The following is a 23,169-nucleotide window of genomic DNA, read 5'->3' as shown; positions in this document are numbered from 1 at the left end:
CTTGTCTTATATTATGTTGAGAAATAACACTCTTAATAAGTTGGGCCTCTGATCTATAGTCATTATGAATATGTAAAGTCATATCTATATGGGAATTTTAGATGATTTTTAACTTATTAGGGATTTATGGTTATAAGTTCAAAATTTACAAATAATCATTTAGTATGCTAATAAAATGTGGACTTTCAGAAAACTTTGTATACTTTACTAATCCATTGTTGGTAATTACATTGTGTGTAAACTGCAAATTCCCTTAGTTACCAACCTGTTCTGCTGATAGTTGTAAAGAATGTGTTGAACTGCAGTATGCTGAGTTATATAACATATAACAGTGTCTGATATATATATGAAATCTGATATGTATCTGCTTATATATTCTATGATATATAAAACTGTGTAACTTACATGTACAATATTAATCATACAGTGTATACCTATATGTGTGTTTATATGCATGAATATATGTTTAGTGCATATATAAAAATGTCTGTATACTTCCTAGTATCAGCCATATTAATCTTTTACTATTAAATTTTCTCTTTTCTGTCAGATTTGTCAGCTTGGTTTTTTTCTTTTATACTTTGATCTATTTCCTCGAAGTGACAGTGCTGACAGAGAACACATTGGAGACTTTTCTTGCAGTAGGTGAAGTGTTAGACCCTGTCCATTATGGTGGAGACCAAGTCTGCCTTAGGAGCACAGGGGATAAGGAGACTTGATCAAATCCTGCAAGTGGTTGCAGTCATAACTGATACACTAAGTCATGATTCTCGGCCCAAATGTGCCTTACCATTTCTACCTAACACCATCATTCCTGAGTATTTGGGAGCCAAGCACGACTCTTTAAAGGACAATATTAAATCAGACATGTTCATTCTGTGTCCCTGTACCACCTTGTCTCTATTCAACAGCTCTGTTTTCATCTTCACCTTTCCTCTTAATTTTCACTGTGAAATCTGCTAATCCAATGCTTATCTACCTTTTAAAAAATTGGCATATTACCTTGGTTGATAAAGTGCTTGCCATGTCAGAATGAGGACCTGAGTTCAGGTCTCCAGAAACCACGTGAAAACCCTAGTGCTGTGGTACATACGTGCAAAACAGCAGAGACAGGAGAGTCATGATATTTACTAGCAAGCCAGTCTAACTCAACCGGGGAACTACAAATTCAATGAGATCACTGTCTTTAAAAGTGAGATGAAAAAAAATTGGTGAAGATATTTTATTTTGATTTCTGGCATTCCTACAACTGTACTCACTTGAACATACCTATAACACAAAAGTAACACAAGCAAAATAATTATTAATGTATACCTGTATGTGTGTATGTGTACCTTTGTGTACACATGTGTCTATGTGGTGTGTATGTGTGTGTATATGTGTGTATGTGTGTGTGTGTGTGTGAACTCTCTGAGAATGAATGCACAATCCTCACACCAGTTCCTTGTGTGGCCAAAGCAGTCACTTTCACAGCTTTTGAGGATGCCACACTTCTCCAGTGTGATACAGACAAAATCTTTTATATAAAAATGTTGATGTTCAGTATCTATGAATCAGCAGTACTATTTTGAAGTGAAAATTCCACAATTCATCTCATGTAAATAGCCTGGCTTTTCAGTTTAGTCTGGCTCTGCTGTCAAGTGAATTGAAGTCCACACTAGAAGTTTTCAAGTGCTGAGCTGTGTTTAAAGAGTTTGGGCCCTGTGCCACTTTCCAAGAAGGAATTCCTTATCACCTTTGCAGCTGCAAATTTCTATTTCCCCTTTTTTTCCTTTATATATTACTGTTTTTCTTTGGTTAGCATATGAAGTAATGGGTTTATAATGGCATTATCATATTTATAATTGCTCTTTTTTGTTTTCTTACCTAATTCTTAATTCCTTTTTAGCCATTCTGGTTTCAGTTTAAATACTACTAAATTTTCTTTTGAATTTTGAGGTGTGGGGGGTAGGTTTGGTTTTATTTGCATGTGGGTGTGTATGTAAATGTACACACAGCTTAATCTAAGGCTTTCATATGTCATTTAATGACAGGAATATGATCTGAGAAATGCTTTGTTAGATATTTCCACTCTATGAACTTCATATTCACTTCACTGATGTACACATAGCTCTATGAACCTCTCTGTCTTCTAACTACCCTCCACTGGAGAAGAGCTCTGTCATTGGCAGGGACATATGATATATAATTGCACCTTAAAATTCATCCATTGTGAGTTCACTATTGGTGGGATTTAGTAAATGTACACCATCATAAAACTGATATTTCTCTGAATGTATAAAAATGTTTCTTTCACCTTTTAAATCTCTCCTATATATCTGCCATCAACCATCAGTCTTACCTTAGCCTCAGTCCAGTACTCACTAGTGTCTGGCTCCTTTTCTTGTCTTAATATTTTTGGATCTGTCCACATCATTGGCACATATGTGTTCTTTTATTACTATTGAGTGACATTTTCAAGTGTGCAGCAATTATTGGATAAATCATCAGTACACCCCAATGATGGAATAGTTAGAGCAATCAAAAGTTCTTGTGCCTTTATTCTGTTCTCCAGCTTCTCAGGTCCACAATTTATACTCAACATTATATGCTTGCTCAGGTTATATATCCCTACAATTTCCAATTAGACAACTAAGTTAGAAAAGTAGCTTCCCTCCCTCTGGTTCTAGTTCTCACAGCTGTGGCTTCTACATATACACTAAGATATGGAGACATTCTCTTATGATGTTTAGGCTAGTCCCCTTAAGTCTGGACTTCAATGATTTTCCTATTGTGTTCAGAAAGACTTTTGTCTGTTCTATGAAGTTTAGAGTTAGAGGCATGCCTCTGATTATTCCATAGAGGTGTTAAAACTAGATTGGTAAACAGAGGTAAAATCTATTTCTCATGTAGACAAATGGACTCCTTTCCCATTCTACCCTATCTGAACATAATGCCACTTTCTATCTTTAAGTATAGAATTTGTAAAATTATCTCCTTATACTCTGAACATTTCTGCTTAATAAGTGTTCTATCTACCTAAAGAATCCACAAATAAAATAAGAGTAGACCAGGGTCAGTAGTTTGTGGGAAGGTTCTACAAACTTTTCTGTCCATGGAAGCTACCTTAGTATTAGAGCTGGGTGTGGCTCACTTCCAGGAACACTTGTCTGTGTTCCTAAGACCCTAGGATTCATCCCCATTCCACAAAACAAAGAGCACCAAACCACAGAGACAACCACATTGACTGGTGGCAGTAAGGAATGTCATTCTCTTTCACTACCAGCTCAGGCTCAGTGACAAGATGTCTTGTCCATGTAAGAGGTCATTCATCACGGGGTGAAAATGTCCCTTAGGTAAGGCAAGACCTTAGCAAGCTGCTTTCAGGAGGTTTTGTGCAGTTTCTGAGAACAGACATGGTCATTATTTATGCTTCACAGCTAGAGCAAAGCTTGGGCAGATGGGAACAGGAAGGGCAGGAGATGGAAGTGCTCTTGCTCTGAAACTGCAGCAAGCTTTTGGTCTACTTACCTGGTCATTTTATTGGACATACTGTTACTACTTCAATTTTTTAATCTGGAAGAAGGATGTAATTGCTTTTACCTTTACTAATAAGAAAACAGAAACAGGAATTATTTTATTGTTGTCATGGACATGATAGCTCGCATATGTAATACCCTTGAAGACAGATGACAATAGGGAAGGTTATGGTAGTGTCCTCAGAAGTAGAGGAATGCTCAAGGCTTAAAGGCGAAGGAGACACAAGTTGTAAGCATCTCTCAAGAAAGTCTCATAATCCTTTGGATATAAACAGACAGTAAGATGGTGGATTCCATGCACTCAGGGCAGGGCTTAGATAGTGGTTAAAAGTGGTCAAATGGATGTTAACAGAACAGAGCTGGAAGTTGTTAGCTGTTGGAGCTCGAATCCTCAGACTGTACTATACTGGCTATATGAATGCAGATAGCATGAATTTATGTTTTTCTGCTTTTCCTGGTGTTCTTTTCTTTTTATCTCAAACAAGACTTGCCTAACATCCCAGATACTCTTACAAGCCACTTAGGCCTTAAAGAGAGGCTGTTCCCTTTGGTTCTAGTGTGTACTCATTTGTAGATCACACAGGTGGTCTTAGCATTCATTTTTCAGCTAGTTAAAATTCAGTGGCTGGATTATCTGAATTATCAACTGTATGTCAAGCTCACTGGTTGTTTGAGAATTTTCCAGAGATCTACTGACCTAAGAATCAAAATAACTTCAAAGCCCACACTTGGCAGGGCTGATGACACAAGATTCCAACACTCCACACAGCAATGGAGGTGACCAGTTTAGTGGCATCATCAGATAAACTGCCAAAACCAACCACATTCTCTGGCAAGAAGAGTTGTGTTCTGTGCGAATCTGAGTTTGAGAATGTATATGGTTATAAATTTGATAGTTGAGGTGCATTTGAAAATCTCATCCTCTGTTTCCCAACACATATATCTGCCTTGAGGTGGGAGATGTAAATAATATCTTTACCCAAATACCTTAGATACATGGAGGAAGATATTGCCATAAATTGGAATGGATATTTTACTATGGCTATGTAGGCATTTTGAATATACATGTCCAGAAAAATAATTGGGCACAAATCTTCGACTCAGGAAAATAGGACAAGTTCTCATTTATGAAAAAAGAAAGCAGGCACATGCTTCTTGGATATAGATATTGTAATTTGGGTTAAGTTAACAGACTTGAAAATATGCTAAAACCCATCAGGCCACTCCTCTATTTGTTGTAATATACTGACATATGCTTGTAAATGAGGGGAACTAGTATTTCTGTGCCAACAAGGCCATCAAGCAGATCACAGAGACAGAAGAACACAATTAAGATGTCCCCACAGCTCCATTGCATCTACTGTTTGGTGACTTTCTATCCACTTTGTCAGAGTTCTGTCCAAGGAATTGTTTGGGCCCAACTCAGGCTCCCATTTATTGAGGTAGGGCAATTACTGTCCTGACATGTTTACTGGCCATCATAGAGGGAAGGTTTCTGTGTTGACCTGCAGAATTTTTGGTCCTGTGGCCATGGCAATGAGATAAGTAGGAGAATTTAGTAACAGGACTATGGTGATGGTAATGTAGCTACTAGCACTCTCTAGTAGAAAGAAGAGCAGGACATGGACCAGAGATTCTAGCCATCACCATTTTCTGCACCCACCAATTGCATATAATCAAGGGAGGTAAAAGTTAGCAAGCAGTTAGATTCCATAATGTCTCTTTCAAGAGGTTTTCATCCGTGCTTTGTTGGACACAGTTGTTCTGAGTCATCCATGCTCCTGCAAGGAAACTTTCCCTCATTCAAACTTACTTTTCTGTTTCTGTGGAGAGATATTATGACCAAGACAACTTATTTGGAAGTTTATTGGAGGTTCACTTAGAGTTTCAGAGGATTACAGTCCATGAGATGGCAACAGGTAGACATGGTGCTGGAGCAGTAGCTGAGAGCTTCTGTGTAATCCATAAACACAAGACAGAGAGAGAGAGCTAATTGGAAGTAGTGTGTGATGTTCAAACCGCCAACATATTTTCTCTGACAAAGCCAAATCTGCCAATCCCTCTCAAAGTGTTCTACTGACTGGGGACCATGCCTTCAAAGATAGGAACATATGGGGGTCCTTCTCATTCAAGTCACCACATTCAGTAAGTTGGACTTCTGAGGGGTCATTTCTTCATTCTGTCATGGGTAAAGAATGTTTTGTTTGTATCCTGCCAGGAAATGTGATGTGACACATTTTCTGTGTGATAGAAGTGAAATGACCACTTTGCCCCCTTAGAAGGATCTCTCAAGTCAAGGGTGCAGAATGCTTTCCAGCTATGAGAACAAGGCTGCTCTCATGACATCTCTCTTGCACATGAATTTCCACTTGGCAAGACGGAGAGAGTTCCTATGTCTACTTCCTCAGCCTTTATCTTCCCATCCTGAATGTTCCCCAATTGTCCATAAATACCTTTCATTTGACCACAGTGGATTTTGTGCTGACATGGTCTGAGAACGGCATGGTAGGCACTAAGATCCCATTCCTGGCCACCACTACATTCTATATTCTTATATTTAGGAAAATGTATTCCTTCGGTTTCTGGAGCTAAGATTGTTGAGGATTCCCACATAGATCTCTGTTGGGAGTCTATCCATTACCTGACAAAATGGAAGGAAATGAGAACAGAATGAAGAGAGGCTAATTCTGCACAGTGGATGGAGTACTCTGTAAGCAAGAAACAGGGGGCCCCCTTATGCTCTGCCATCAGGGATCCTGAATCTGTCCTCCTCACCAGTACCTATGATGGCTTGCTGGGGACTCCTGTCCTTTCCTTTCTATTATGGATTTTTTTTACATAAGCATGTCTTACATCATAAATTATGTTTTGAAATATGATTTTGCTCAATGTTCTGAGTTAAAAAAGTTAAATATTTTGTGAAGCCTTTATAGTCCAGTGAAAAACAAGCCATCTATATAAGCAAAGATTACAATACTACTTAATGGAGGGCTCTCCTCTGCTGTTTAAAGAGCCAGTTATAGAAAATAACAATTCTGAGTAAATTGGCAAAGGTTCCAGAGACTTGTGGATTGATCCTTAAAGATGGGTTATTTTCTATGTGAACAAAGACAGTGCATAAGATGTCTCCAAGAGTTAGTGTTAGGTGTCATTTTGATGTGGCCATGGGGTGCCCAGATATTTGATGACATCTTAAGCTTTGTGTATCTATGAAAGTTTTAATTGGTGAATTAACATCTCTACACTGAGGAAAGCCAGTGTTCATCTCCTGTGTGGATGGCCTTATCCCATCTGTTAAGGGAAGGTGCCTAGTAAGGGAGCCTATGCCCACTCTGCCCACTGTTTACACCAGCGTTTGCCTGCCTTGGGATTACAGCCTATAGGCTTTCAGTTCTTACTTCAAATTGCAAAATTCAGATCTTATATTCCCCCTCTCCCTCCCTCCCTCCCTCCCTCCCTTCCTCCCTCCCTCCCTCCCTCCCTCCCTCCCTCCCTCCCTCTTTTTTCTCTTCTCTGCCTTCATTAGTAGTTTTGGTTTCCTGAAAAGTCTTTGTTAATACATGTACTATCTTAGTTTACTTGAGATGTAGTAACAAAACGCTGGCAGATTTTCTTTCTTAAAGACTAGATATTTTTGTTGTTTGGTTAGTTGGTTTCTGTTGTTGTTGTTCTGATGTTTGTTATTGCTTTTTCTCAAAGTACTGGAGGTTGAGAAGTTTGTGATTCGTGCAAATCCTTTAATCTTTTTTTCTGGAGAAGTTATATTCACCATTTCACTCTCTACTTCCACAGGATGTCCTCAGCTTAAGTGCATGGAAGAGGGGAAAACAGAAAATGTAAGGAGGGGGCCGAGAGAGAAAAAGAGAGGAGAAAGAGAGAGAGCGGGAGGAAGAGAGGAGAGAGAGGAAGAGAGAGAGACACACACACACAGACAGACAGACAGACAGACAGAAGAGAGGAATTCTGGTACTTTTTATAAAGGTACTACTTCCATCCAGAACATCTGCTTTATGACATCATTTGGGGATCAAATCAGGACTTCTATTTTATGATGTCATTTAGGTGGAGTACTTAGTTCAGCCCACAATACTGGATGAGGTTGTAAAAACCTGAGACTATTGGCCCAGAACAGACTGGGGAGGAATTTTAACTCATGCTATGGATTTTAATGTTTGTCTTGTCAATGATGAAGGATTTTAACCGTGAAAGAGAGATGATAAAATGTCTCACACAGCTTACTTTGATTTCTGGCTAAACACACATTGACTTATCATTCTTCAGCTATTCAGTGCACATTGGCTAATAGTAATTTTAGGACAAATAAAAAATATGAGCACTCATGATCTTTGGCAGAATTGGGACAGAAAGAAAGCCATGCCATTGACTTGATAGCATTACAACATTCCTGTGGCCCATGTAGTTGGAAAGAAAAAAAAGAGTTCTTGGGTCTTCCATGTAGCATACTATGTTGTTCGGCAATGATGGCTATTACTCCTGTGTAAAGTGTTTTAGTTTTCTACTGTGAATAGTGTTTATATTGGGTGCAATGCTCAAAGATACCAGGAACACAGGTACATACAGCATTTGCAACGTCATTTGGCTCCACTGTGTCATACCTAGCAGTCAATAAGGAGGAGGCCATGGGTTCAAATACAGATAAACTTTTGGAATTTGGCTTTGGCATTTGGCATTGAAAAAAAAAGAACTCCCATATGTTCATTTATTTGAATACTTGATTCCTAGTTAGTTACATTGTTTTGGAGAGGCTGTGAAACTTTTAGGAGGTAGACTCTTGCTAGAGGAAGGGTGTCACTTAGGCTGGGATTTGAGAGTTTCTAACTTAACTTCGCCTTACTTCCAGTTCATTCTCTGTATTATGTTTTAGTTGAAAATGTAATATCTCATCTTCCTGCTCAGACCACTTGCTGCCATCACTGCCCTGCCATTAATGGACTTCTCTCTCTCTCTCTGGAATCTTAAGCCAAAATAATTTTTCCTCCATCTATATATTGTTCTTGGCTGTAAGTGTTTTATCATAGCAATGTGAAAGTAACTAACATACTATGTAATATTTTAAGTAAGAGAGAAAATGCAATTCTTAACAGTAGTATACATTGAAGACAGTTTTATTATTTTCTGATGTGGGATTCCCCTCTGTACACTGTGAATATGCTTTATTACCATTGGTTAATAAGGAAACTGCTTTGGGCTATTGTTAGAGAAGAACTTTGGGTGATTGTTCAGGTAGTGAGATGTCTCTGTCAATTCTAGAGTTTTAGAAATAGTGTACAATGAATTCCTGTTAACTTAGGTAATGTAAAACCCTTCTGGAGTCTTTGGTGGAATTGAAGAATAGATAGTTATAATTATAAAAGGTAGATTAGATGTAAAACTTTAGACTCACCAAGATAGGATAGATGATAAAGTATTTTCTTTAATTTTCCAAATGTATACAGACTAAATATTTAACTATAATTCTTGCTTGATAATTGTTTTGTTATTTGTAATTTTACTGTGTTAAAGTTAAAACCTTCCTTTTTATTTAGACAGAAAAAGGGAAGTTATGTGGGATTCCCCTCTGTATGCTGTGCATATTTTTTACCATTGGTTAATAATGAATCTGCTTTGGGCCAATTGCAGCGGAGAATGGAGCTAGGTGGGAACTAAATGAACTAAATTCTGGGAGAAAGTAGGTAGAGACAGAGAGACGCTCGTGCTGCTGGAGATTGTCAGAACCTTGCTGGTAGGCCACAACCTCATGGTAATACACAGATTAATAGAGACAGGTTAATTTAAGATATAAGAGCTAGCTAGAAATATGCCTCAGTGATTGACTGAGCAGTGTTTTAATTACTACAGTTTCTGTATGATTATTTCAGGTCTGGGCAGCCAGGAATAAACAAGCAGCCTCTGACTACCATTTTCTATTGTTTATTACTCAAATAATTATTTATTTAATTATATTTTTCTATATGACATCAGTTTTAGAAATCTGAGAAGAAAGTGAGATAAAAAAAAATCTACTTTGAAGAACCTGGAGGAGACAGCTCATCAGTGAAGAGCACTGGCTGCTCTTGCATTAGACATAGCTTCAGTTCTGAACATCCTTTTAGTGGCTCACTGACATCTGTAATAGGAATTTCATTGGATCCGACACCCTCTTTGGGTTTCTGTAGGCACTGCACACACATAGTACACATACATACATGCTGGAAAAATAATAACACACCACAGACAGACACACACACATTTAAATAATCTCTAACTAGCAAATTAACTCAGGGTGAACTATGGAAATCACAATGGTAATATTCGAATATTTTTGTTTTATTCCAGTGGGCAGCATAGAAATAAAGGCATTCTCAATTCAAACTTCCAAACTGAAATAGCAATTTATTTAGAAATTTAAAAAATGGTCTTTTCTCTTACAACTACATAGATTTTAATGTCATACAGTCAGCAAGACATGGCAATACTCTTGCTTTTTCTGAGAGTTATGCAATTACCTTGATATTTCTCTGCACCATTACATCTGGAAAAATATCCTTATTTTCTCTTTGGGGGGTTAGTTTTAGCATCCTGAATATCAGCTTTCATTTTGAATGCTGCTTAACAGAATTTGATTTTAAAAAAATGGTAAACTAATTACAACGGAAATGCAGCCCTGCGAAGCTTTAAGAAAAACACATTATTTTGTTTTAGGGTTCAGTTACTATACATTCATTTATCATCTTTATAAGCGATGTGCAGGCGATGATGAATAGAGCCTGGCTTTGAATCAGGAAATGTAAATTATTCTTCTTTGTTTCCTGCCCCTCTTTCAGACAAATAAGGAATACTAGGGAATCTGAAGTTAAGTGATGAGCTAAGAACTCAAAGATGGTGTAATGCTGAGGGCTGACCGTCACAACCATGATGCCATGCCAGGCCAGCTCAAAGCCACCAGTCACACTGGGGAGTCTAGAAGGTATAGTCAGACCAGTCCTTGCAGTGCACTGGAATATCCTGTCATGTCAAGTCCCTTGACCTGGGAAAAGGAGCAAGTTTGGTAGCTAAACTCTTCATCATTGGGTTTTTTGTTGATGTTGTTGTTGTTGTTGTCAGATATGAGACCTAGACCTTTTATCCTTTCCAGTCCAAGCAATATTCATCCTCCAAAGGTCTCTCAGCTCTTGGCTGCGCTGGAAAGCCTCTTTAGTTGCTTCATGCAGCAACTTGACTTCAATTACTACTAATGTTTCCCGTAGGTTTTAATTTTTTAAACTTTATTTTTGACAATTTTATACATCTATATGATCCATTTTGGGCATGCTTACCCTCGTTTTACCCTTCTCTTTGCTCCCTCCAATCCTGATAACCCATTTCTTTTCCCCCTAGATCCCTGCTTTCATGTCATGTTTTTAAATGATTCATTCCATTTAATTATGGTTCTTTGGCTACACATAGGGGTTTATAGGTGTGTGTGGTACAGGGTTGTATTTCTGAAGCACAGGCCACTTAGCACTAAATAAATCACTGAAGAAAATGGGTTCCCACTTCCTAGCAACCACCAATTGTCAACAGCTCCTGTGGAGTTGTGTAGCCTCCTGACACTCCATGATGGAATGTCAACGAGCTCCATTTTACGCTAGAAGTGACAGCTGCTAGGTGTTGATGGTTGTGACAACCCTGTCACATCCAGATGGTGGACTCTGGTACCAGTAATCTTCAGCCTCTTGCCCTAACAGTTTCTGCCTCAGTTTTCCCTGGACCTGGAAATAAGTGATGTAGAGGTCCTGTTTGGGACAGAGAAAACCCCGATTCTTGAAAATAGCATAAAAAACATTGTGCTCTTTTGAACAAGGGACTCAGTGTTGCAAGACAGACATAATGCCTTTCAGCATTCGGGTAGGAGATGCTAGGGGAAAGTGTGTTCCCAACAAGGCCAAAGACTTTCCAGTGTAGACTGTGTGTGGAGAGAGAGAGGTGAAAGGTTGTACTATTTGTTCACAGCAAAGAGGATTTCGAGAAAGTGGCATTCTAAGTGTTCCCCACGGGACAAACCTAAGTGTACATCGTACTTATTACTTGGCATAGAAAAACAAGTCTGTGTTGAGAGACAACAGTAACATTGTTAGCTTTATTGGGGCAGAAAGTTTTTCATGCCCATTTTAATTTTCAGAGGTTTAGGAAATTTACACTAACTTGCATATACAGTGTTTAAATTATTTACATGCATTCTGTAGATTAAATTCTAATCTACAATTCATGGGCGGTGGTGGCACACGCCTTTAATCCCAGCACTTGGGAGGCAGAGGCAGGCAGATCTCTGTGAGTTCGAGACCAGCCTGGTCTACAAGAGCTTGTTTCAAGACAGGCTCCAAAGCCACAGAGAAACCCTGTCTCAAAAAGCCAAAAAAATAAATAAATCTACAATTCATTTATGTTTGAGTGGCATTTACTAGTAAAGACATTACACATAGACATTATTCACAGATAAAGTTATGTTTATACCATTAATTCCCATATTTTTATAAATCATATCAATTTGATATTCATGCAGTAATGTTACACATATCCTGTCTTCCTTTCTGGAAACAAAACTGAAATCTGGCTACTTCCCAAAACTTTAAGAAAAAATAAGGTAAAGGCTGATGCCCTGTCCCTTTAAATGAAGTCCATTCCCACCAACATATTAAAAGTCTAAATATTTTATTGTCTGGGCACAATCTCATTTTTATTGTCCCAATCACAGCTCATTGGGTAGAATATGCTGGGCAGAAGAGTGAGCTGGTCAGCTAATGGCTTCCCTGCTGTTAAAATTAACTAATTGTTAAAGTAATAACCAAGGACCCTCATGGCCTATTTTAATAGTCATTGGCAATCTGGGAAATTATTTTGCTCCTTTCATTTCAGTCAGTCCTTCTATTGGCCATTTGCACCCCTCTCCATGGTCTTAAATGTCCTCTTGATGTGATATATATCAATGAGAATCTCCAGGGAGCTCTGGCCAGTCCCTCTGAGTTGCAAATGGAGCCCAGTTTTCCTCCTGTGAACAGGAAAACATCTATGATGTCGTCACTGATCTGCACAGGGAGGTGAATGGGGCCATCTATTTAATGCAGCAAGCTTCTCTTCTGGTCTCAGTTGTTCTTGTGCCATGGGCCTTCCAAATCAGTGAGAGCCATGATATGGCCTCTTCATTTAGCAAAGTTCAGACACACATCCCTGTATGAGTGCCATAGTTTACAACAATGGCTCAGGGTAGCACTGTTCTCACAGTTTTCTCCCTCTTCTCCAGTGGCCTAGGCTGGATGCTTACAGAACGTACCATTATGGTTTTGAATTTCTCATTCTCACTTATTTGATCAGTTGTTTCAGGAATACAACATTTTTATTCTCAGATAAGCTTTATACTTATTTACCCTACCAAAAACTTTCCCAAATTTATTCTGTGTTCGTCAGCACCAGGAATGGTGTTCAAGCCTTTGTAGATGCTTAGGCAACACATGTGGAAAGAAATCATATTTTGGAATTTTAATATTGTATTTGCTACATTGATGGCCTAGGAGGATGTCTTATATCATTCTTGCCTTCAGAGCCAGATATAAGTGCTATGCTTATATTTTTATTTACTGAGACTAAATCTCAATGAATTTAGTCATAAGTATATCATTAATATGAACTTTGTAGATTGGATTTCCATTGATACAGAATTTAAAAAAAAAACTCCAGATAAATAAAAATAAAATTTTACACTGAAGGAATGTAATTTCTTTTTAAAAATATTTCCTTTATTTTTGAGACTATAATATAATTGCATTATTTATCCCTTTCTTTTCCCTCCTCCAAACCCTCCCACATACCTCCCCCCTTGCTTTTTTTCAAACTCATGGCTGCTTATTTCATTAGCTATTGCTTTGTGTGCGTATTCCTAAATACATAAATAGAAGTTGCTCAGTTTTTGCTATCTTATTTGTGTGTATATGTTTTCAGAGACGACCATTTGGTGTTGGATAAGTAATTAGTGTGTTCTTGCCTGGGGAAGACTATTGCTCCTGCTCTCAGCTTTCTGTAGTTGCCTGTAGTTCTTAGTGTGGATTGTGAACTTTTCCTCTTCCATGCTAGCGTGCCTATTGCTGTTGGACTTCTTCCCCTCCTGCTTGGGCACTCATGTTGGTAAGACTCTACATATGTAGCTTCTGACATTCCAGGTGACACAATGTAACAGCACACTGGTGTTTTTCTGGCTCTAATAATCTTTCCACCTTCTCTTCTGCAATAACTCCTGAGCCTTAAGTCCTGGGTTATGTTGTAGATATATCCATTGGAAGTAAGGTCTACCAATCTACATTTGATTACTTCTGGGTTTCCCTAATGTTCCCTTGCAAATAGATTTTTTTTTGATGAGGCATGAGGGCTACACATAACTGTGGGTATAAGGACAACTAGTTAGGTTGTAATTAGGGATTATGTTTAGTGGCAGAAATGTAATTCTTGAAGGAGGTATGTGTGAACTAGAAGCATACTGTAAACGTGTTTAAAAGAAGATAAGAAGGGCTTGTTTTTTTTTACTTAAAGTCACCCATAAGTCCCTCATTAACTATATACTAACTGATTATTCACTATGACAGAGAAGAGGGCTTTTGCTGGACAGTTATGAGTCTGAATACTTACAAAGCATGTTAACAAAGCTTCATAGCTCTTTGGTACAGAGACTAATTGGTAAAAGCTTGCATCTTTTGTCTTACTTATTCTTAGTGTTTTGTATCTACTGGCACATGATTATTACCAATTTCAATATACATTCACAGCAATGTGATATTGACACTAACTCTTAAACCACCTACTTCAAACAAAAGACTAAAGTGACTATGGATATGCAAGTCTATGGCCGCCTTGGCCTCATGAGTCAATGCCTCTGAAGACATTCTCAGAAAGTTTCCTGGGCTTATATATGTCTTTATCAATTTAGTTGAGAAAAATCAGTTCATGGAATAGAACAACCTAACTTCTCCACTCACCAGCTTCATATCCATAAACATATTGGTAATACCTACTAACTTCATTTCCTTAGGGGTCAAGATAGGAGTGGCGCTTCTTTATAGCTGGTAATTATCTGTAAAAGAAGGATGGCACCAAATGATCTTCCTAAGAGGCAAGCATATGTCCATTGCTGCAGGGGCCTTTCACAATCCATTCTGATTGTTCACATATCTTTCCCTCCTACCTTAGTCCATCTTTTGTCACTGTTGAAAGAAATTGAGCTGAAAGAACATTTCTGCATATATTCCCTCATGTCATAGCCTTGTGCTCATACAGGGAGGTGGAGATTAAGAGCAGAAGCCTGGGAGTCAGCCAGAGATTCCTTCAACCCCAGCACAGACAATTACTAGCTATATAATCTTGAAATTCTTAGCAACCTCTCTAAGCCTGAGGTTATTCATGTTAAACACGGGGATAATAGATATACCTTCTTCACCGGGATGCTATGGGGATTCTGTGGAGTATTACTGCGATGCATTTAGCATAGCATATTACACACAGTAACAATAGACATTTAATTAATATTAGATAGGACTCCCATGCTATTACAATGAGGACTCCTCAAACAAGTGACACTTTGGCACACAACAAGCACTCAAAAAGAATCTGGGCAGTGAGGCGGTGACTCCCTGAAAGACCTGCTTGGGGACCTAAAGTGCTCTGTGTATTGGGGAAGAAAGTGAAATGACCAGAAAAAGCTACCACCTACCAGGGGCTCTGAGGATAAGCAAGCACTTCCCCAGAAGAATCATCTGGCTTTCCTTCAGAACTCTAGTTTTGCAGTGTGAGCTTTGAGGAGTTGATGCAGGGTCATAGTCTCACCATGACACAGATGGCCCCTGACAATGCTCAGATTCTCTAGGTTCAGTAGTGAGATTCTGAACTGTTGAAAACACGAACAGTGTTTTCAACAGGCCAGTCCTGAGGTGCTCACCCTGTGATTCCCACGTACCCCAAATTAAATGCTGTGCTTCTAGAACCTTGGGGAAAGTGGGTAGAATTTGAAATCAGGTGAGTTTTCATTAGGAAAAAAATGCATGCTTATGCATATATGTATGGATGTGCAGGCACCTATGTGCAGGCACACATGGGCAAATGCACACACACACACACACACACACACACACACACGTTTATGCTCCTGCATGTGAATATGTGATTGTGAGTGTGAACACACTTGGTATGCCAAGACTTGTTTGTGAGTTCCTAGGGGTTTCTTCTAACCCAGACCCTCACAGTCCGATAATGTTTATGTCTCTTGGTTGATAACTGATCCCCCTCCAGCCCTAGGAGACCCTCATGCTTTATCCCTCCTCCTCTCTGTCCTTCTTCCTTTCAACACTCTGGCTTTATGAGACAAGCTCTCCCTTAGTAACCCAAGGTAGTTTCGGATTGTCCCTGATGGTTCACGTGCACGCTCACCCCCACCTGCCGTCCACATAACGTTGGCACAGCAAGAGTTCTTAGCATGGTCTCGTTTTAGCACAGGCAAAGACAGCTTTAAACAAGTAAACACACCAGAGAAGGAGGTGTCGTGAGGAAGGTGCTGTGCCTGGTGGTGTTTCCTTCTTCTGGAAGGTAAAACGAACTTTGGGTGTTGCGGAGGAAGGTGGCCCATCTGCTTCTGCGATATATTTTTTTTTTCTGGAAATATCATCAAAATGGAGGTGAGAAAAGTGCTATGAACTGAACAGTCATGATCCCCTCTCGCGTCTGAAAGGAAGAGTTCTGGAGTAATGAGTATAAATCTAGGCTGTGCTTGTCCTGCTTAAGCTGAGGCAAAATAGGTTTTGCTTTTTTTAAAAAAAAAAAATCTGCCATAAGGGGATTTAAATCGAGTACTCCTGTTTTTAGCAAAAGGAAAAAAAAAATCTCTATTTCCTCACAAGATGTCAGTTTTGATCACTAATCCTAGTGGGGGAGGGAATTGAGGAGTGCCTCATATTGGCAGGGGGCCTGGAGGGCTAGCATGGGTAGGTGCGAGAGAGGGCCCCTGATTCGTAAACTGATGAACTATTTTAAAATAAAAAGACAAGTTCCAGAGGCTCTTGGCTCCTGTGATTTTCCCAATAGCATAGCCCAGCGACACTTCTGGCAAATGCTTCTTCTGCAGGTCAGCACTTTCCACGGCACCCCTCTCCGGGCCAATGGCATTAATGTGCGTTTGTCAATACTGAATTTCATTTGGTGCAGAGAGGCTTAGAGAGGGCTGCGCATCGTGTTGCATTTTCCTTGCCTCTGGAACTGGAGTTCCTGGTTTTCCCCAGCTTTGTGCTGTCAGCAAAACATAATGCGTTTACAATCGGTCTCTTGATCTAAGGTAATTACCTCCAAGAGAAATGGTGGGATAAGAACCTAACAAGAGGAGCTGGATGTCGTCTCGTGGTGGGCTGCTGTCCTGAAAGTATATCGGACTTGTCAAATTGGTTCAAATTAAATTGACACGGTGCTCTTCCAGGCGCCGGCACGTTATTATACATCTCAGAGCCCTTTTGGGCAGTAAACGTCTTCAGAGTTAAGACGGAATGTGCAAGGAAATGCGCTCAGAGGAGACCCAGCGAGGACAGCCAGGGTCCTCAGAAGGACACATTAAAACTGAATATGAACGTGCAGAAGGTTATTACTGCAGCTCCATTTTGGTCTTCTCTCAGCAATTTCTACTTTCTGTTCATGACAGTGCTGTGCCCAGGCCTTAGTAAGAAGGCCTTGGAGCTGTCCTTCCTGCTGCCTCTGATTTCATACATTTATTTGCTGTAACATTTATGAACACTGTCTGGGGAAGCTGCTGGTTCCAACAGCAGCAGCTTGGACTGAAGGGAGACAGGGGAATTCTCTCATCCCAGCCTTTCTCTGAATGGCCTGGTGACCTTGACCAAGTCACTTAACCTCCACACTCTGGGGTCTTCCCTTATAACCAAGCAGGGATGTGAATGGGGCCTGACCACCTCGCTAGGGTGTCAGGAGGAATAACTAATTAATGACTGTAAAGCACTTTGCAAACAGAAAGTGCTGTACAAAATGCTTAATATTAATAATAAAATGCACTCGCTGCAAGCCTCTAGGCATATGTACAGAAATAACAGCAGCAATTAAAGGAACATGCTAACAAAACTCATTAACCCCCAAACCCCTTTCTGATTGTAATTGGTTGTTGAAGCTTCACTGCTTTCTTAAAGCCACCAGGTGGTAAGAGGGGGAGGCTGGAGTTGGTGCTATTGTGCAGGGTCTCTCTTTCCCTACCAAGGCAGAGGAGCCATCACTTGCTTTTCTCAGGCGTTCCAGAAAGCCCTTCCCCCAATTGCTTGGTGATATTCTTGACATCTTTCCTGTGATTATGTTTCTCATCTCTGTGAGTGAGCATCGGCTGCCCAGGCTATGATTTTTCCTTAAGTGACCCTTTTAACCATACAACAAAATGGCCAAGGGCACAAATTTTAGAGAGAAATGAATTACAACAGCATGGGTCTGGTATATTAATAGGATTCTCCATCTACATCCTAGCATGGTATGATTAATCTTAATGTTGTTAGATTTGAAATTATGTAGCAGGTTCCCCTCCAGAAAGGGGGAATGACCTACCTGGTAGGGATGGTAGTGTCTCCTGAGTTGAGTCTTGGATACAGTAAGCTGTAAAGCTGCATACAGTCGTCCCTTTCTGCCTCCTGACAAAAGATAAAACATGACCAGACATCCGCCACTCCTGCCACCATACCTTCCCTTCCATTTGCTGTTCCTTGAACTGTGAGCTCATAGAAATGCTTCCTCTCTGAAGTTCTCTCTGTCATGTATGTCATCACAGCCATGGGAAAAGTAACTGGGGCAGCAGAGCACAGAGTGGACACACTTGGAGGACAGCTTTGTCACGAAAGTCAATAGAGAAAACTGGACTCACTCTTTAAGTGCCAACCTACGCGGTCAGGAGGAGGCACTTGTGCCTTCTGAGGACAGACCACTCCTGACCTAGCCACCTCCTCTAGCCCCGCCTTCTAAGCATCAGCCATCTCTCAAAATTGTGAGAGTTAGGAACTGCTGCTAGCACAGGGATCACAGAGAGGTGAGACAGATCCAAAGAACAGCTACAATGTTTCCCCTGCTTTGTCATGTCTTCTCCTGTACCCTGACCTTCCTCCATCCGGACTGCAGACTCTCTGAGTCTGAGTGATCCCTTTTAGAATCCTCCTCTTCGAAGGAAAACCATAGATCTTAAATCTTTCTCATGTGTATTAATTTTTGAGAATTTTGTAAAATACGTTTTAATCATGTTCACTTCCTTTTCTTACTCCTCCAGGATTGATCCTTTCCCCTTCATTCTGCTTTTTTCTTTCTTTCTTTCTAAAAACCTATCAAGTTGTGGCTGCCTGTGTATTCTTGAGTATGTGCTCTTCCACTGAAGCTTGGTTCAGCCGCAGGGGTCCTTACAGTTAAAGAAAACTAACTCTTCATTTCGCAGCAGCTATCAATTGCTGGTAGCTTGTTAACTAGCTAGGGGTGGACTTTGAGGTCACCTCTTCTCTGCGCATTTGTGTTTTGTCTGGCTCAGTCTCATACAGGTCTTGTAGATGGAGTCTCCACTGCCATGAATTCATAGGTGCAACTGTGCCTGCTGTGGGAAGCAAACACTGTTTCATTTCGGTTATTCATTGTCCCTGGCCTCTGTAATCTTTCCGTTCCCTATACTGCAATAATTACGCGTGTGGGGAAGAGGTCACGTGATTTTGATGGCCCATTTAGGACGGAATAAATCAGACACTTGCACCTTAAGCACCTACCTGTGGATCTCTGTGTTAATCTCCATCTACAAAAATATAAAAATTAAAAATATGCTTATTTGGTGATGAGGGCAGAGACAGACACACTTATCTGTGTCTGTGTGGGTATAAGTCATTGAAAGTGTATTTGATACCAAGCCCCATTAGCAGAATAATAGCATTAGACTTGCACCTAGAGACTAGGATCTGTCTGTCCACATGTTCTTGGCCATGATAACAGTGCCACATGTGGAGTTTCAGCTTGTACAGTGGGCCTTCATTCCAATCAAAGGGGTTTGTTAGTTCTTTAAGTCCGTGCTCTGTTGCACCAGTAGGCATGCCTTTGGTCATTATTGTGGGTCCCAGTGTTCACAGCTGGGTAAGACTGCTGATTGATTTCTTTTCTCTACTAGAACACCTAGCAACTCTCAGCACTATGGAAGGTGGCCAGCAGGGTGGAGCTTCCAGATGAGGACCAACTTAAGTTTTCCATACTCTAGCGTTCAAGTATGTAGTATCTTCAGGAATAGGGTCTACGGTCAAGTCCTGAAGAGTCACCGAATTCATTGGCTGTAGCTTGTAATACTTGGGAATCTGTGGATCTCACTGGCAAACAACTCCAGAAGAAGTGACATATTCAAGTGATATATTTATGACTATGATCCTTTGATTTGCTAACCTGTGGTGTCTAGTAGGGACATTTTAGCCACATTTATGGGGTGACTCTAAACACTGAAGGCGAGTATTTGAGGAAGCTTCTGTAGGTAGAATTCAGGATGACAGGCACGGCTGGAGATCTTTAAGTGTTCAATGAAATCAGTGGCCTGCGTAGTAGGTAAGGTAAGCACATGAAAAAATAATGTGTTGTATTTTTTTCTTTGTAATTCTGAAGGTTAATTTGAAAAAAAATTCTTAATTCTTTTCCCTTCTTATTAAAATGACACTTTCTCTTTTGTTTAACTTTTAAATTTAATATCTCACCTTGCCTAGAGTGCTGGCTTCTGTCAGGATTTTTGTGCTGCAATAGCATATTTTACAGAAAAATAGAAGTGGAGTACAAACAGAATTCCTGAGGCATGAGGAGTCAAAATGTAATCTGATTTCTCCATGGGTGCAATATTGTAATACAGGGTTGTGTTATGAACCTCTGGCTTGATAATCCAAATAGATTTGATAAAAACATGGCCCCATATACTATAAGGAAAATACTACAAATAATAGAAGAGAGTAAGAATAGCACAGCTTTTACTAGCTGTCACATAAAGCAACTAAGCAAGTCAAACAAAGTTAGATATTCTACCTAACTTGCTTATTCAGAACTCTGAGAAGAAGCTCCCGAGGAAGTAAGTGGGGCAGAGTTTTAGAAGAAATTGTCCCTCACTTTCTGGGTAGGAGAGGGCGGCTTTGTAAGGTGACCGGCTGGAGAAGAGTTTGCGCTGTGGAGAGGAGAAAGGTTGAGAGCATATGGTACCTTTTAGCCCAAGGAACGCTTCTGGGAGGAGAGGTGGCACAGTGGAAAGAAACAGCGGGCTCTTCACAGAGCCAATGCTGAGCAACCCCAGGTGCCCAGAGAAGGGTGTGGTAAGAATTCAAAGGGAAAGCAGAAACCCAGGACGGCTCTCCTGAGACCTGTCCCAGAGAAGGCCTGCAGTGAAGATCACCCTTGATTTGGGGCAGCTCTTCCACAGATGATTCCCTCCTGTGGAGAGCAGAGCAATTGTGGGCAAGTAGTTTGTGAGATTGCAGGTCTGGAGATGATTTCGGAAGGAAAAAAAATCGTAAAATTATAAGAAAAAAGAAGAGAAAAGATTTTGAAGGACACAGCCTCTATTTCACAGGCAAATAAACTCTCTCTGACCGGGAAATTGATACTCTGCCTCAGACAATACTGCTAGAAGGCTGGCAATGGCTTATGGAGAAGACAGCGGGAGAGGGCATCGTTGCGCATGCTAGGGTCTCGACTGCAGTATTGCCGAGATTTGAGGGAATTCTCACGGCTCAGGCCATTTTCATTGACAAAGCAGGTCTTTTCTGATAGACTATTGATCAAATCATTCTGTTACTCTAGGAGATGACTTCCATGATGTAAGGGATGTCAGAAGTCCAAACATAGCTCAGACGCCCAATGGCTGAGAAGCTGACTTAGGTGGTATTGCCTTTTTATTGAAACCAGTATCCCTTAAAAGTTTCATTCCAGTGGTTTAAAGCCATCCCCATTTATTGTTTGCAAGTTCAATCCTTTAATGAAAAACTGAATCTACCCCTGCTCTTGAGGAGCTCACTGTCCAGTTTGGGAGTCACCGCGTGACACATGAAAATTCACAAGTATAAGGTATGCTGTTAACAGGTCCTTGTACTCATTGCCAAGCAAGAACTGTGGGTTTAGAGAAACATATCATTCCTGTGGGCTGAATCTATAGGAGTGAGCAAGTGTGTGGGAAAATCCTTGGAGGGTAAATGTTTTGTTCTTTCTATATTTTTCTGGGGGATAATGACACACCCTCTCATATACACACCATGCTAAGGTCCACGACTGTCAGGCAGTAGGGACATCAATGAACTACTTCTGGCTTTTAAACACAGTGATGGGACATGAAAACAGTCATATTGCAACCTAATTCTCAACTACCATAAATTCTCCTAAGATAGTGGGGTAACCACTACATGTGGCACCTGCAGCCTTAGGTTCAACTTCTCATGCTGTAAAACATTCATTCAAATTCAGAATTTGGAAAAAAAAAGTCTCTTTAATTACTTGAGTTTAGGTATTGCCCCCAGGGACTTGTAACTATGTTCTAGTGGAGTACGATTATAATAGCAAGATCGGAGGCCAAGTGTAAATTTGAAAATCCTCAAAATACATTTTATGAAATTCTCAAACAATTAATGAAGACAATACTTTTGAAAAGAAAGCTCCTCAAAGAATTCATTGGCTCCAAAGTCGATTTTATATTCGTTTTTATATGGTTGTCTTTTTAAAAATAAATGAAGGAGTGGAACATGAAGAGGAAAATATGGCTTCAGCAAAGGAGCTCTTGAGTATGTTCACAGAGTGTGCTGGCTTCATCTGCAATTTCAGCTCAAGCTGTCCTTTCTGAAATTTTTCCTCCCCTGGCAAAAATCTACAGTAGCTCATGTTTGTGCATTTATTTGTTTATTTATTGGTTAGAATATGCAATCAGAAACTGTGACGCTAGTGTGTTTAGGGAGGTGCTGTCCCCGTACATAGAGCGTCAGCCATTTTTCTCAGCCAACTATTCATTCTTCTTTACTCATTTGCAAGCTGTGTCCGGGCATCCTCACCAGAAAACAGAGCTTTCATTTAGAAAGAAACAGCATGGGACAAACAAGATGGTGGCTGGGGCTGGGGTAGGTAAAGGTACAGGTTGCCAAGTCTGATGCCTTGAAGTCAGTCTGATCAACAAGGCAGAAGCCAAGAAGCAACTCACACAGGTTTCGTCTTCCCTTCACTCTCTGTCACGCTGAGGTGTGCTTGTGCACTGACACATGCGTAGAAACACACATGTGCATCTATACAATAAATATGGAAATTATCTGAAAACATGATTCAGTAAATAGAAAGCTATATTAGGAAACAAAGGATTGCTAAGAACAGAAACAAAATGTCAATGTGAAGAAAGAAAAGATCAAACTTAAGTGAAGGGGGAAATTGAATAATACAGGTGCACTTAATACCAGGAGAGCTTATGCTCATACACATCCCCACGCTTAGTAAATCTAAAATTTGTTCATATATGTGTGTACCTATGAAGCTGTGAATCCCTGACAACTCCAAAAGAAAGATAATTCTTGGATTATAAAACAAAAAAAGGAGACAGAGGGAATTGCTGGGAAGGAGGGTAAGAAGTTGGCATATA

This window comes from Alexandromys fortis, unplaced genomic scaffold (genome assembly GCF_014885135.2).
Source record: "Alexandromys fortis isolate MF-2015 unplaced genomic scaffold, M_Fortis_MF-2015_v1.1 scaffold_25, whole genome shotgun sequence".
Classification (NCBI taxonomy): domain Eukaryota; kingdom Metazoa; phylum Chordata; class Mammalia; order Rodentia; family Cricetidae; genus Alexandromys; species Alexandromys fortis.
The sequence above is the reverse complement of the archived record's forward strand: the minus strand, read 5'-3'. Positions refer to the sequence as shown.